The sequence below is a fragment of the Protopterus annectens genome, chromosome 5.part0, assembly GCF_019279795.1.
Source record: "Protopterus annectens isolate FY-2018-M chromosome 5.part0, PAN1.0, whole genome shotgun sequence".
Lineage (NCBI taxonomy): Eukaryota > Metazoa > Chordata > Ceratodontiformes > Protopteridae > Protopterus > Protopterus annectens.
In genome coordinates, this window is record NC_056735.1 from 466,312,616 (window position 1) to 466,326,251 (window position 13,636).

At 36.9% G+C, this 13,636-nt stretch overlaps 1 protein-coding gene across 9 annotated transcripts in view; it reads right to left on the bottom strand.

Annotated features, from left to right (window-relative positions):
- The window catches only part of DMD (dystrophin), a 9,298,038-nt gene that overhangs the window by 7,838,067 nt on the left and 1,446,335 nt on the right, over window positions 1–13,636 (bottom strand). The gene's annotated exons all lie outside the window — the stretch shown is intronic.

Genomic DNA, 13,636 nt, shown 5'->3' on the forward strand with positions numbered 1-13,636 from the left:
CTATTGTATCAGGTGCAGGGTGGATAACTGAACCGATGTCCAAATACTTGGATGATCAACTCAAAAAGTACCTTTTTAAACAGGAAACAGTTCTATGCGACACAGAAGATTTCCTAAAAAGTCTGTATTCTCGCACCAAAGACATTCCTTTATTGAACAATGCTCTGCTGGTCACGATGGACGTGGTTTCATTATTCACGTGCATCCCGAATGACCAAGGACTCTCACATTTGAAAGCTTTTTTAATGAGAGTATCGGATTATCCAGAGGATAAAGTGGACTTTATCTGTTTTCTTACAGAAACAGTATTGGAAAATAATATCTTTTTATTTGACAACATCTGCTTTAGACAGAAGAGTGGCGTAGCTATGGGCACCAGCTGTGCCAATAGCTACGCCAACATTGTCATGGCTGAATTTGAACATAAATATATTCTGAATACAGAACATGTCAAATTTTATAAAAGATTTGTGGATGATCTGTTCATTCTATGGACTGGGTCACTACAGTCCTTACTAGATTTTCATGTCACTCTCAATGAAGCTACCAGCTTCATTAAATTCACACTTCAACATTCTAGTGAGGAGATTGAGTTTTTGGATGTCCTAGTGTACAAAGAAAAAGGAGAGATAAACACTCGTATGTATAGAAAGCCATGTTACAGGCCCTCCTACTTGCATAGAAAGAGTATGCATCCCCCCCAAATTTATAAGAATATTATCAAGGGACAGGCGATGCGTGTATCACGCCTTTCTAGTAACAACACATGTTTTGAAGAAGGCTTGACAACACTAAAAGAAGGCCTTTTAAGCAGGGGCTATGGGCCTAGTGAAGTGCAACAAATGTATCTTAGCGTGAGTGAGCTTAGACAAACAAGAGCGAAACCATATTTTTCAGACTACAATTGTAAAAAGACGGAAAACACCGGAAGTTTTGAATTTGAACCAATTGTGATTCCTCATAGTAACAATACGAGAGTTCTACAAAAAGCTATCTCTGACAACTGGAAGATTTTAACCAGTGATGACAGAATAAGATGTATTGTAGGCCCCTTACCTAAATACACTTACAGTAACATGTCTAGTTTGAAACAGATGGTATGCCATGGGTCTCATAAATTTCAGGAATGGACAGGTCTGGAGAGAACCAGTAAATGTGGGAATTGTCCACAATGTCAGCACATAGATGAGTCCCACTATTATAGACATCCAGATAGTGGGAAGCTGTGGGAGATTAGAGTGAATGCCAATTGCCTAACTAGAAATGTAGTATATATAGCTCATTGCATAGTATGTTTTCGATACTATGTAGGGAAATCTAACCGTTCACTGAAGGAACGGATTAGAGATCATTACTATTGCTTACAAAGGAAAGATGGGAGCAGTGCGTTAGCAAAGCACATGCTAGACAAAGGAGAGTTACATCGCTTTCAGTTTCAGGTCTTATATATAGAGCAACCTTCCAACAGAATAGGTGACATATACAACAGAACAGAAGAGGCAGAACTAAAATGGATCTTGAGGTTGGGTGCACATAGGGGTCGAGGTTTGAACGACACTGTTTCCATCAAACCACATCTAAAGAGTAGAAGGTTATGACTCCATACATTAATACATAATCATTTAGTAACCTTTATTATATGCTTTTATTCCATTTGTGTAAAGAACATTTGTAGCTATGGGAGTGTATTACATTTTCAATCAGCATTTTAAACATGACCCTTGCATTTCGCCCCCTTTGGCACATATCCGACCAAGCTCCCTTAGTTAGTCATATACCATCTTACAGATAGACTCTAGATATTCTCCCTGGAACACTCACTGTTTCCTTTTAATCAGTCATTAGTTAGTTTCTTATACTCACGCGGACATGCACTACACACAGTATATCCTAGCTTTATTGGTTATGACTGGATCTTCCAGTCCTAGTCCTTACATTCACAGTTTACCAACACTGCTTACACCCATTTGACAGAGCTACTTAGTATATTTATATACGTATATGATTTTTTTTTGGGAACACACTGGCATTAGCACACCATGGTATTTTTCAGCTTGTATATAATTCATCTTATACACGCTATATACATGTCCAAGATAGGATGATTCTATAATGTGTACAATGTTTTAGTATTCCATCGAGATATATGACACATCGCCGATATGTCTTTCTTGTTTTAAATTTTGTCGGTACATGTTGTGTTTATACACATGAATTGACTATAATTATTTATTCTAAATAGATGTTATAATAACTATAGTTGCACTATTGATATAAGCTGTATACATATTGAGTTGACGCATGAGGGATATTTCATCTTCGATATCTATATGAAGAGTCGAAGCACACGACTCAAAGTGAACTTATATTTCCTATGTTATTTTTATTTCTATCGCAGGATAAGTAAAATGTGAGCAGGTACTATGTCCCGAGAAATCTAAGTTAATTTTAGTAATAGGCTTTATAGGAGCCATGCAATGCTTGTCTATATAAGTTCTTCTGAATGTTTTTAACATTTACTGTTGCCGTAGTGATAGAATGGCACACTGACGCATTTAGTATGATGTCATCGTTAGTGGACACCCAGTTTTGTGTAACGCCTTAAGTATTTGGTGTTTTTTAACAATAAGGATATTTGAATTAACGAATGATGAGGCTTTCTGAGAATACTAGCTAGGATAAAAGGTTGGTTTCAACATATTTTTTAATGTATCTGATGAAGCGGTGTTATTCACCGTGAAAGCGCTTATTTTAATTGTGCAATAAATTGTCATTCTAATCTTACTTGTCGTATTGGATTTATCTAATTTATGCTGAATAGCATTTGGCTTTGTGGAACTGTTTTGTTCAATCAGAACGGTTGAAAAAGAGAGATATCTATGCTGAATAGCACTTGGTTATGTGGAACTGCTTTGCTTAACAGAACGGCTGAAAAAGAGAGACATCATTTATAAGCAAGGTGTGCACCGGACATAACGGATTGTATTTGACTGTGTATTTTTTATATAACAGCAAGGAAATTACGTGTTGGGAATTTGAACGGACTTTAAGACAATCCAGCTCCTTCATTTTGGGTACGTTTTTTATATATATATATATATATATATATATATATATATATATATATATACATATGCATATATCTATATATATATATATATATATATATATATATATATACACACACACACACACACACACACACACACACACACACACACACACACACATATCATAAGAGAATTGTCTTGTTAAATGGTTGTCATGCAGATCATAAACAGAATCCAGGTAATTTTGAATTGTAAAAGCTAGATGGCCATTAAGTCTGAAGAGAGGTTCAAATATATACACACACACACACACACACACACACACACACACACACACACACACACACACACACACACACACACACACACACACACACACACACACACATATCATAAGAGAATTGTCTTGTTAAATGGTTGTCATGCAGATCATAAACAGAATCCAGGTAATTTTGAATTGTAAAAGCTAGATGGCCATTAAGTCTGAAGAGAGGTTCGAATATCGAGTTGCATTTGATATGAAATATGAAGTTTGCCCTCCACTTTAATTTAAAGATCATATTCCAGTTTTAACATTATAGCTAGATGACAGCTATGATATGAAAGCGTTTAGGCAAGAACCCAAACGCATGTGTAAACAAAATGCTGTTTGGCTTGTTAGTATATAGTTTAGGTTTTATTACCACAGATTAATTACAGGTGCCACAGTCTGTGTTTAGGAAAGCTAAGTATTCACCTTTAGTAATAATTTATGCAATATTTTAAATATAATTTATATTCTACTGCAGACCCTTAGCAAAGAAGTAATATTATTATTACATGATACAATACAGCAGACAAACCTTGATAAAACATCACCTGTGGGGGAAAATGCATAAAAAGGTAAGCTAGGTCAATGAAAGTTCCTAAATGACTGCATATTCAGGTTTAAAATACAAAGAATGCAAGGTAGAATAGCGAGAAAGCATTATCTCAAAACAAAAGTGGACCAAAAATTTAATTAGAAATCTCTCTCAAATGGAAATACAAATAAGAGGACTAAAAATTTGATCAAAAGTAGAAATAATTTTCTAATGAAATGGAAAATCAGGGAAGAATAGGCGTATGATGTCTAAAATAAACAACTTCAGTAAAAGAGTAAACTCTAGTAGTCAAATGGACTAACAAAGATATATCAAATGGTTTGCAAACAAGCTGAAGGATAATAAAAAGACCTTTCTAAAACGAAATCAGGAGGGGAAAATAAACATTTGACAGATGAGTATTTTACAGAAAACAGCACTAGGGTCTTTGAAACAGCAAGGCTATTTATGATTCCTTTTCCCAGTCCTTATGTTATAAGGAGTTTCACTCTATGAATGAGGAAGATATAGCAGAATATGACCTAATAGTGATTTCTGAGGACATAAAAACATTTAATAAAGTGCATTTTATGAAAGTTTCTGGAAGTGATGAATTAATAAGTAGTATGTTATTCCATGGAGCAAAAAACAATATCTTAAAAAAATAAATAAATAAACCAGCTCTCAATATTGAGACAGCTTTACCACATACCCTCAACCTATTTTAGTAAGGAATTGTGATGTCTGTTATTATTCTTCAGTAATTTCCCTGAAAACCATACATTATGCAAGCAACAGATGAACAATATGAGGTAAATATCTGGACACTTTCCAATTAGCTAGACAGCCGAGAGGGCTTTACTACACAGACCATGCACACTCATAAACAACTAAAAAAGGCAATCACAGCAATGTACTGTTATACAAGATCTACATCTTGGATGCCCCAGACTACCACAAGTCAGCAGAAGAATACCAAGGTCTATTTGTACAATGGTGTTATTTATAAAATGTTAGACTTTTTTTCTGTTAAATAAATGTCATTGCATAATAACAATAATCCATTCTTGTGTGTGCATAACCAAGGATTTATCCACAGTTGCCTTTGCTTAATCACACAGGCTTCACTCTCATGATCAAATCATACCAACCATGGCTAAATCCTTGGTTACCAACACCCATTTATGGATTATTATCAAATTATATCACACTGAGAAATAAAAAAATGGGTTATATATATATTAACCAACAAGCTCATAAATAGGAAAGATCTGTCATGGTGGGCAACCAATTATTTTATAACAAAGTTGTTCAAGTGGTGTAGATGGATACAGCCCTGACTACAGCAAGAGAGAGTTTGATTTCAGTAATGGTGTAGCCAGACAGGTTGGCAGTACTCATCCAGCGTAGGGGAGGGAGGGACGCATGCTCATTCATGGCACAATCACACAGTCTCATTTCTTTTGTAAAGTCCAGGGAAACATCCTTGATGTACTACCTGAAGGTGTCGGGGTCAGCTTCCTAATGTCACTCCCATGTGGAAGTGAGGGGCAGCTTATTACTGATGTGCATTGCACATCTCACTCTCAGAGTATTACCGGGTGTGCAAAAGGGAGGGCAGAAGGAGGAGAAACACTCCCTTGGCATCAATAAGACACTACCCTAAGATGGCTCTATCTCTGTACAGGCTGAAACACGATCATGCCAAGTCTAAGTGTAGTTAGGAGGATCTTGTAGACAAAACATCTGAAGACAGAGACATTGGTAGCAGATGATGAGCAAATGTCAGGGAGATGAAAATACCCTCCCCCCAGATATTCTACTACACATTAATCCCAATAGCAGAGGCAAATGCTCACATAGATGTTCTACACATCAACATTTCAGCAGCTTTTCACACAGCTGATCATAAATTGTTGTTGACAAAATTATTTACCTTGGTCTTATATGCATCACTCATTGGCATCATTGTCTATTGTTGTACAATGTTACAGGGATCAGTTGTGGCTCACTTTGTCAACATTAACATCTCTGATATAAAAAATCATAGTTGCCTTTATGTTGAAGAATGAAAGTCAAGTACATTCATAACAAATCATGATGATCTGATAAAGATGCCAGATGATAAGATTACCTGTACAGTTGGGGTACAGCTAAGAAAATATAACTAAATATAATTAATTCAGAAAAGATAGGATGCATGATGTCTGGTTGATCCAGATGTAATCATCATTGGATCTTAGATAGCAATAAGACTGAACAGGTGCACATCGTTAATGATCTCCATATACAGATATATTATCAACTGAATTCAGGCTACCACATAGAGAATGCTGCAAAGAAATGTGAGCCGAGTCAGAAAATAGACCATGACCAAAAATAATGGAGTAATAAAGACTATTTATAATATTCATATTAGGCTCAAGGTAGAAATAGTAGCATTTATTTTGGTTCCTTTAAAAATAATACAATAAAATCAAGAATCAGATTAGAAGATATCCAGAGAAGATTGATCAAAATCTTAAAGTCATAGGTGGATAGTGTGCAGTTTTCTGTGACTTACCGGTCTAGGTGTGTGAACTTAATTCAGCTATATAAAGATACTATGCAGACATCCTCTAGGAATGTTTTGTTATTGAAAAGTAAAAGCAGGTATAGGCCAGAACAAACTATTATCATCATAGGTAGGTGCTAGGCTATTGGCTCTAGGTCCCATATAAGCCTAGCCAAAAAGGTACCCTAGCTTTTGCCACCTAAGAAAATTATTTTCCTGTGCCCCTGTCGAGCAGAGCCACAGAAATGATCCCCGGGGTGAATTTCCTATCTCCCATCCAATCATCAAGATTTTTCTTAAAGAGTGCTAATAAGGAGCTTTGTTTGATATAGATAGGTAGTTTGTTCCAGAGTATGGGAAGTCTCTGGGACAGGAATCTATCCCTCCATCATGTTCTGTTTATTGTAGTGACACGGTTTTGGTACCTAGAGCATGTAGCTTGGAGGGATTGGGATTTCTTTAAGTTGAGCACATTCAACAGCTCTGGGTTTGACATAGCTTTGTGTGTTAGGCAGAGATCGCCTCTGAGTAGGCGATATGCGACAGAGTAAAGCTGGAGTTTTTTGAGATGGTCTGGTAGGGCATCTGTTTGAGGCTGGTAATTCTCATTATGAGGTATTTCTGCGGCCTTTACAGTTGTTGTAGATGTCTTGTGAGGTACATACCAAAAAGGGCGCTGTATTCTATAATGGGTCTAATGAGTGATGAGTAGAGGGGAACAATGATCTCTTTTTTCCTGGATGAGAAACCTTTTGTGATGAGGTGTGTCATGTAGAAGGATTTCCTGACTACTGTGGTGATGTGATTATCAAAGGAGAGACTACTGTCCACCTGTGTCCCGAGGTCTCTTATCACACTTTTGGTGTTTAGTAGACTACCACCTATGTGGTAGTTCATGGGTACAGAGTTTTTACCAAAAGGGATGACAATGCACTTTTTGGCATTGAGCTTGAGGCCATGGCTTTGACACCAGGCATCTGCCTCAGTGAGGCCCTTTTGTAAGATATCCACATTGTTAGGAGTTTCGATTATGGCTCCTAGTTTGCAGTCATCTGCAAACTTCATTAGCCAAAGACCTTCTATGTTAGCCTGTACTTCAGAGAAGTAGATACCAAACAGAAGAGGACCCAGGACTGAACGCTGTGGTACTCCAATTGTCACTAGTCTGAAGTCGGATGTGAAGTGTGCTACTTTTAGAGTGTGGGTTCTGTCAGTGAGCCAGTCGGCAACCCATCTTGTGACATAGGGATTTATACCTAGTTTAGTGAGTTTATCTATAATTCCAGAGTGGGGGATGGTGTCAAAAGCCTTGGCGAGATCTAGATAGGCTGTGTGAAGCACCTTACCCTCATCAATGATTTTGGTGACCGCTTCAAAGAAGTCTATCAGGTTTAGGAAACATGACCTACATTCTACAATCCCAAACTGGGTGGGGTCCAGAGTTTGGAGATTACCAATGTCATTGTTTATAAGTTCCATGATGATATATTCCATAGCCTTGCAGACCAGGCTAGTCAGGTTAATGGGGCAGTAGTTCCTGGGGTCCATGGTGGCTCCCCCTTTGTGGAGTGGGATAACTGTCACTGCGTGCCATTCTGTGGGCATAAAGCCTGAGGTGAGGCTATGATTGAACATGGTACTTAGGTGGGGTGCCAGTTCATTCTGTAGTTCACATATAGAATGCAGCCTGGGATTTTGTCAAGTCCCATGGATGCTGTGTTCTTGGCTTTGGAGAGTGTGTTTTTTACCTGTGCAGCCATGATTACAGGAACTTTGCATTCTTCTGGTATAGAAATGGGCCCTTTAGGGGGTGAGAGGGGGGTAAAGTTAGCACTGAACCGATCTGCCACGAAGTTGGCACTATCAGTTGGTTTGGTATATTTAGTGTCATTGTGCTGTAACTCAGAGCAGGTCTGAGTGTTGCCATTGAGATTCTTGACATAGCTATAGAATGCTTTGTGGTTGTCTTTAAAATCATTGGCGATTTTGTTTTTGTAACTAGCTTTGGAGGATTTTATGAGGGATCTCCGCTTCTCACTGAAGCTGACCAGGGAGTTCCTCCAATCATGGGATTTTACTCTTTTTTCCAACAGTTTTTTTTCTTCTGTTGTAGAGTTTGTTTATGGCAGGGGGTCACCAGATTGGCTTCCTTTTTTTGGAGGATATTATCTTGGTTCTGTTAGGGATTGCATGATCCATGCACTCATGTAAGTGCTTATAAAGTGCATTTGTTTAGAATTTAGCAATCATACCTCTATTGTTTGTCTGCATGGGTGTTGTGAAGTGTGTCACTTCTGTCTTAAGAAGCGTGAAGTTGGCTTTGGAGAAAATGTTTACGGTGGTTTACCTAATGGGGGGTGGAGGCAAGATGTGGATGTCTAGGGTGATTAGCGTGTGGTCGGATCTGACCAACAAGGAACTGACCTCTGGTGTGGAATACCAGTTACCCATGTTGGCAATGACCAGGTCTAGGATATTGCTGCCCCTGGTGGGGGTGTGGATAGGTTGATCCAAGGTGTTGGAATTTATGAATTCCAGAAAATGTTGAGCAAAAGAGTTGGTACATGAGTATTTTTCCCAGTTAATGGTGGGGTAGTTGAAATAAGGGTGTCAGGTTGTACCCTAATATTTTTCAGTGTATCAAGAAATGAGGAGTGAGAATCCTGGGGCATGGTGGGGGATCTGTAGCAAGCTACAATTTGGATTGCGGTCTTGTCCAGAGTTAGTTGCATTTGGATAATCTCGGATGCATTATGCTGAACAATTAGCCTGGAGGTGTGGATATCCTTAATGAATATGGACACACCTCCACCTTTAGTGTTTCGGTTCAGATTAGGTGGCCGAAAGGTGTGGTATGAATTCTAGCCTGGTAATGCAGGGGTGCCCTCTGTTTGGGTTTGTTTGTTCTGATTTCTAATTGAAAAAATAATAACACAGCCTGATTTTCACAGACAATGACTGACCAGTGGATTGAGATACCTACTGAAATATATAAGTAAAAGTTTGAAATCTCAAGAGGGGTGTTGATTAGTTATATTGCAAACATGTTATGAGGAGTATCGGGCTACAAGGGCTTTTAGGCTGAGACAGAAATGCTATTGTACTGGACTGCATGTTATTGATTTATTTTGAATTCTTAACATGTTTTGAGTTGGGTAAATAGCAATTTGAGATACCTTTGAATACAGAAAAAATTATATTTAACAATTGCTATGGTGTAAGTTAGCTACAATTAAGGTGAACATGCCATGTGGCCTGAGTACTAAAACATATTGTTAGAAAATAAAATATGCATGTGTTTCAGAGTGAGCTAGTTGCACATAGTCAAAAACCTGCTTTACAATTTCAGTTCTCTGTATCAATAAGCAGTAGAAGAACTGTGGTTTCAGTAAACACAGTTTTGCGCAGTACAAATATTTAATGGATTCCTTCTATGGTGTAGATAGCTTATATTTGTTTCCCATGTTTAATAGATTCCTTCTATGGTGTAGATGGCTTATATTTGTTTCCCATGTTTAATGGATTCCTTCTATGGTGTAGATGGTTTATATTTGTTCCCATGTTTAATGGATTCCTTCTATGGTGTAGATGGCTTATATTTGTTCCCATGTTTAATGGATTCCTTCTATGGTGTAGATGGCTTATATTTGTTTCCCATGTTTAATGGATTCCTTCTATGGTGTAGATGGTTTATATTTGTTTCCCATGTTTAATGGATTCCTTCTATGGTGTAGATGGTTTATATTTGTTTCCCATGTTTAATGGATTCCTTCTATGGTGTAGATGGTTTATATTTGTTTCCCATGTTTAATGGATTCCTTCTATGGTGTAGATGGTTTATATTTGTTTCCCATGTTTAATGGATTCCTTCTATGGTGTAGATGGCTTATATTTGTTTCCCATGTTTAATGGATTCCTTCTATGGTGTAGATGGTTTATATTTGTTTCCCATGTTTAATGGATTCCTTCTATGGTGTAGATGGTTTATATTTGTTTCCCATGTTTAATGGATTCCTTCTATGGTGTAGATGGCTTATATTTGTTTCCCATGTTTAATGGATTCCTTCTATGGTGTAGATGGCTTATATTTGTTTCCCATGTTTAATGGATTCCTTCTATGGTGTAGATGGTTTATATTTGTTTCCCATGTTTAATGGATTCCTTCTATGGTGTAGATGGTTTATATTTGTTCCCATGTTTAATGGATTCCTTCTATGGTGTAGATGGTTTATATTTGTTTCCCATGTTTAATGGATTCCTTCTATGGTGTAGATGGTTTATATTTGTTTCCCATGTTTAATGGATTCCTTCTATGGTGTAGATGGTTTATATTTGTTTCCCATGTTTAATGGATTCCTTCTATGGTGTAGATGGCTTATATTTGTTCCCATGTTTAATGGATTCCTTCTATGGTGTAGATGGCTTATATTTGTTTCCCATGTTTAATGGATTCCTTCTATGGTGTAGATGGCTTATATTTGTTTCCCATGTTTAATGGATTCCTTCTATGGTGTAGATGGCTTATATTTGTTCCACATGTTTAATGGATTCCTTCTATGGTGTAGATGGTTTATGTTTGTTTCCCACGTTTAATGGATTCCTTCTATGGTGTAGATGGCTTATATTTGTTTCCCACGTTTAATGGATTCCTTCTATAGTGTAGATGGTTTATATTTGTTTCCCATGTTTAATGGATTCCTTCTATGGTGTAGATGGTTTATGTTTGTTTCCCATGTTTAACGGATTCCTTCTATGGTGTAGATGGCTTATATTTGTTTCCCATGTTTAATGGATTCCTTCTATGGTGTAGATGGCTTATATTTGTTTCCCATGTTTAATGGATTCCTTCTATGGTGTAGATGGTTTATATTTGTTTCCCATGTTTAATGGATTCCTTCTATGGTGTAGATGGTTTATATTTGTTTCCCATGTTTAATGGATTCCTTCTATGGTGTAGATGGTTTATATTTGTTTCCCATGTTTAATGGATTCCTTCTATGGTGTAGATGGCTTATATTTGTTTCCCATGTTTAATGGATTCCTTCTATGGTGTAGATGGCTTATATTTGTTTCCCATGTTTAATGGATTCCTTCTGTGGTGTAGATGGCTTATATTTATTTCCCATGTTTAATGGATTCCTTCTATGGTGTAGATGGCTTATATTTGTTTCCCATGTTTAATGGATTCCTTCTATGGTGTAGATGGCTTATATTTGTTCCCATGTTTAATGGATTCCTTCTATGGTGTAGATGGCTTATATTTGTTTCCCATGTTTAATGGATTCCTTCTATGGTGTAGATGGCTTATATTTGTTTCCCATGTTTAATGGATTCCTTCTATGGTGTAGATGGTTTATATTTGTTTCCCATGTTTTATGGATTCCTTCTATGGTGTAGATGGCTTATATTTGTTTCCCATGTTTAATGGATTCCTTCTATGGTGTAGATGGTTTATATTTGTTTCCCATGTTGAATGGATTCCTTCTATGGTATAGATGGTTTATGTTTGTTTCCCATGTTTACTGGATTCCTTCTATGGTGTAGATGGCTTATATTTGTTCCCCATGTTTAATGGATTCCTTCTATGGTGTAGATGATTTATATTTGTTTCCCATGTTTTATGGATTCCTTCTATGGTGTAGATGGTTTATATTTTTTCCCATGTTTAATGGATTCCTTCTATGGTGTAGATGGTTTATATTTGTTCCCATGTTTAATGGATTCCTTCTATGGTGTAGATGGTTTATATTTGTTTCCCATGTTTTATGGATTCCTTCTATGGTGTAGATGGTTTATATTTGTTTCCCATGTTTAATGGATTCCTTCTATGGTGTAGATGGTTTATATTTGTTTCCCATGTTTAATGGATTCCTTCTATGGTGTAGATGGTTTATATTTGTTTCCCATGTTTAATGGATTCCTTCTATGGTGTAGATGGTTTATATTTGTTTCCCATGTTTAATGGATTCCTTCTATGGTGTAGATGGCTTATATTTGTTTCCCATGTTTAATGGATTCCTTCTATGGTGTAGATGGCTTATATTTGTTTCCCATGTTTAATGGATTCCTTCTATGGTGTAGATGGTTTATATTTGTTTCCCATGTTTAATGGATTCCTTCTATGGTGTAGATGGTTTATATTTGTTTCCCATGTTTAATGGATTCCTTCTATGGTGTAGATGGTTTATATTTGTTTCCCATGTTTAATGGATTCCTTCTATGGTGTAGATGGCTTATATTTGTTTCCCATGTTTAATAGATTCCTTCTATGGTGTAGATGGTTTTTATTTGTTTCCCATGATTAATGGATTCCTTCTATGGTGTAGATGGCTTATATTTGTTCCCCATGTTTAATGGATTCCTTCTATGGTGTTGATGGCTTATATTTGTTCCCCATGCTCAGACATGTGGAACTTGTTCTTTTGGACTTAAGATTTTAACATCTGCAGGTCATAAACTCTGGTATTCTGATTATTCTTTCCACCCCTTCTTTCTTAAATTCTTAGAACTTTACTGCAGTTCATTAACTCACATAATGTGTACAAAGTTAGGGGATAACTTATGAGATTTTAGCAGTTAGTCTCTTGTGACGTGACCCTTGTCTATACACCATTCAGGCAGTATTCAAAATATCTTTGCTAGCTGGAACATTTTTAAGACGCTAGTATATTCATCAACAAATGTATCAATCATTTAGTACATCAAGAAACAAAGGAGAAGCAAATCTTGTGTGTGTGTGTGCGTGTGTGTGTGTGTGTGTGTGTGTGTGTGTGTGTGTGTGTGTGTGTGTGTGTGTGTGTGTGTGTGTGTGTGTGTGTGTGTGTGTGTGTGTGTGTGTGTGTGTGTGAGTGTGCGTGTACGTGTGCATGTCTATATATGTCTGTGCACATGCTTGCATGTGTGGGCACGTGTGCATTCCATTTTCAATTTAACACTCTTTTTCAAACCACACTAATTTTTTTACAGCATTTTCAGTACATTTTTGTCACTTGAACTGACTGGCATTCATCTTGGACATTTTAAAATGTTCTGTACCTTTAAAATCATACCAACTTGAGTAAATCTTCTGTACATGCTCTACTATATTTTCCATGGTTGTCTATAATGATTATTACATTTGCAGTTTTTGGAACTTCCTGTCTATGCAAAGGTATCATGTCAATCTTGTATACCAGTTGAGGATACCTCTT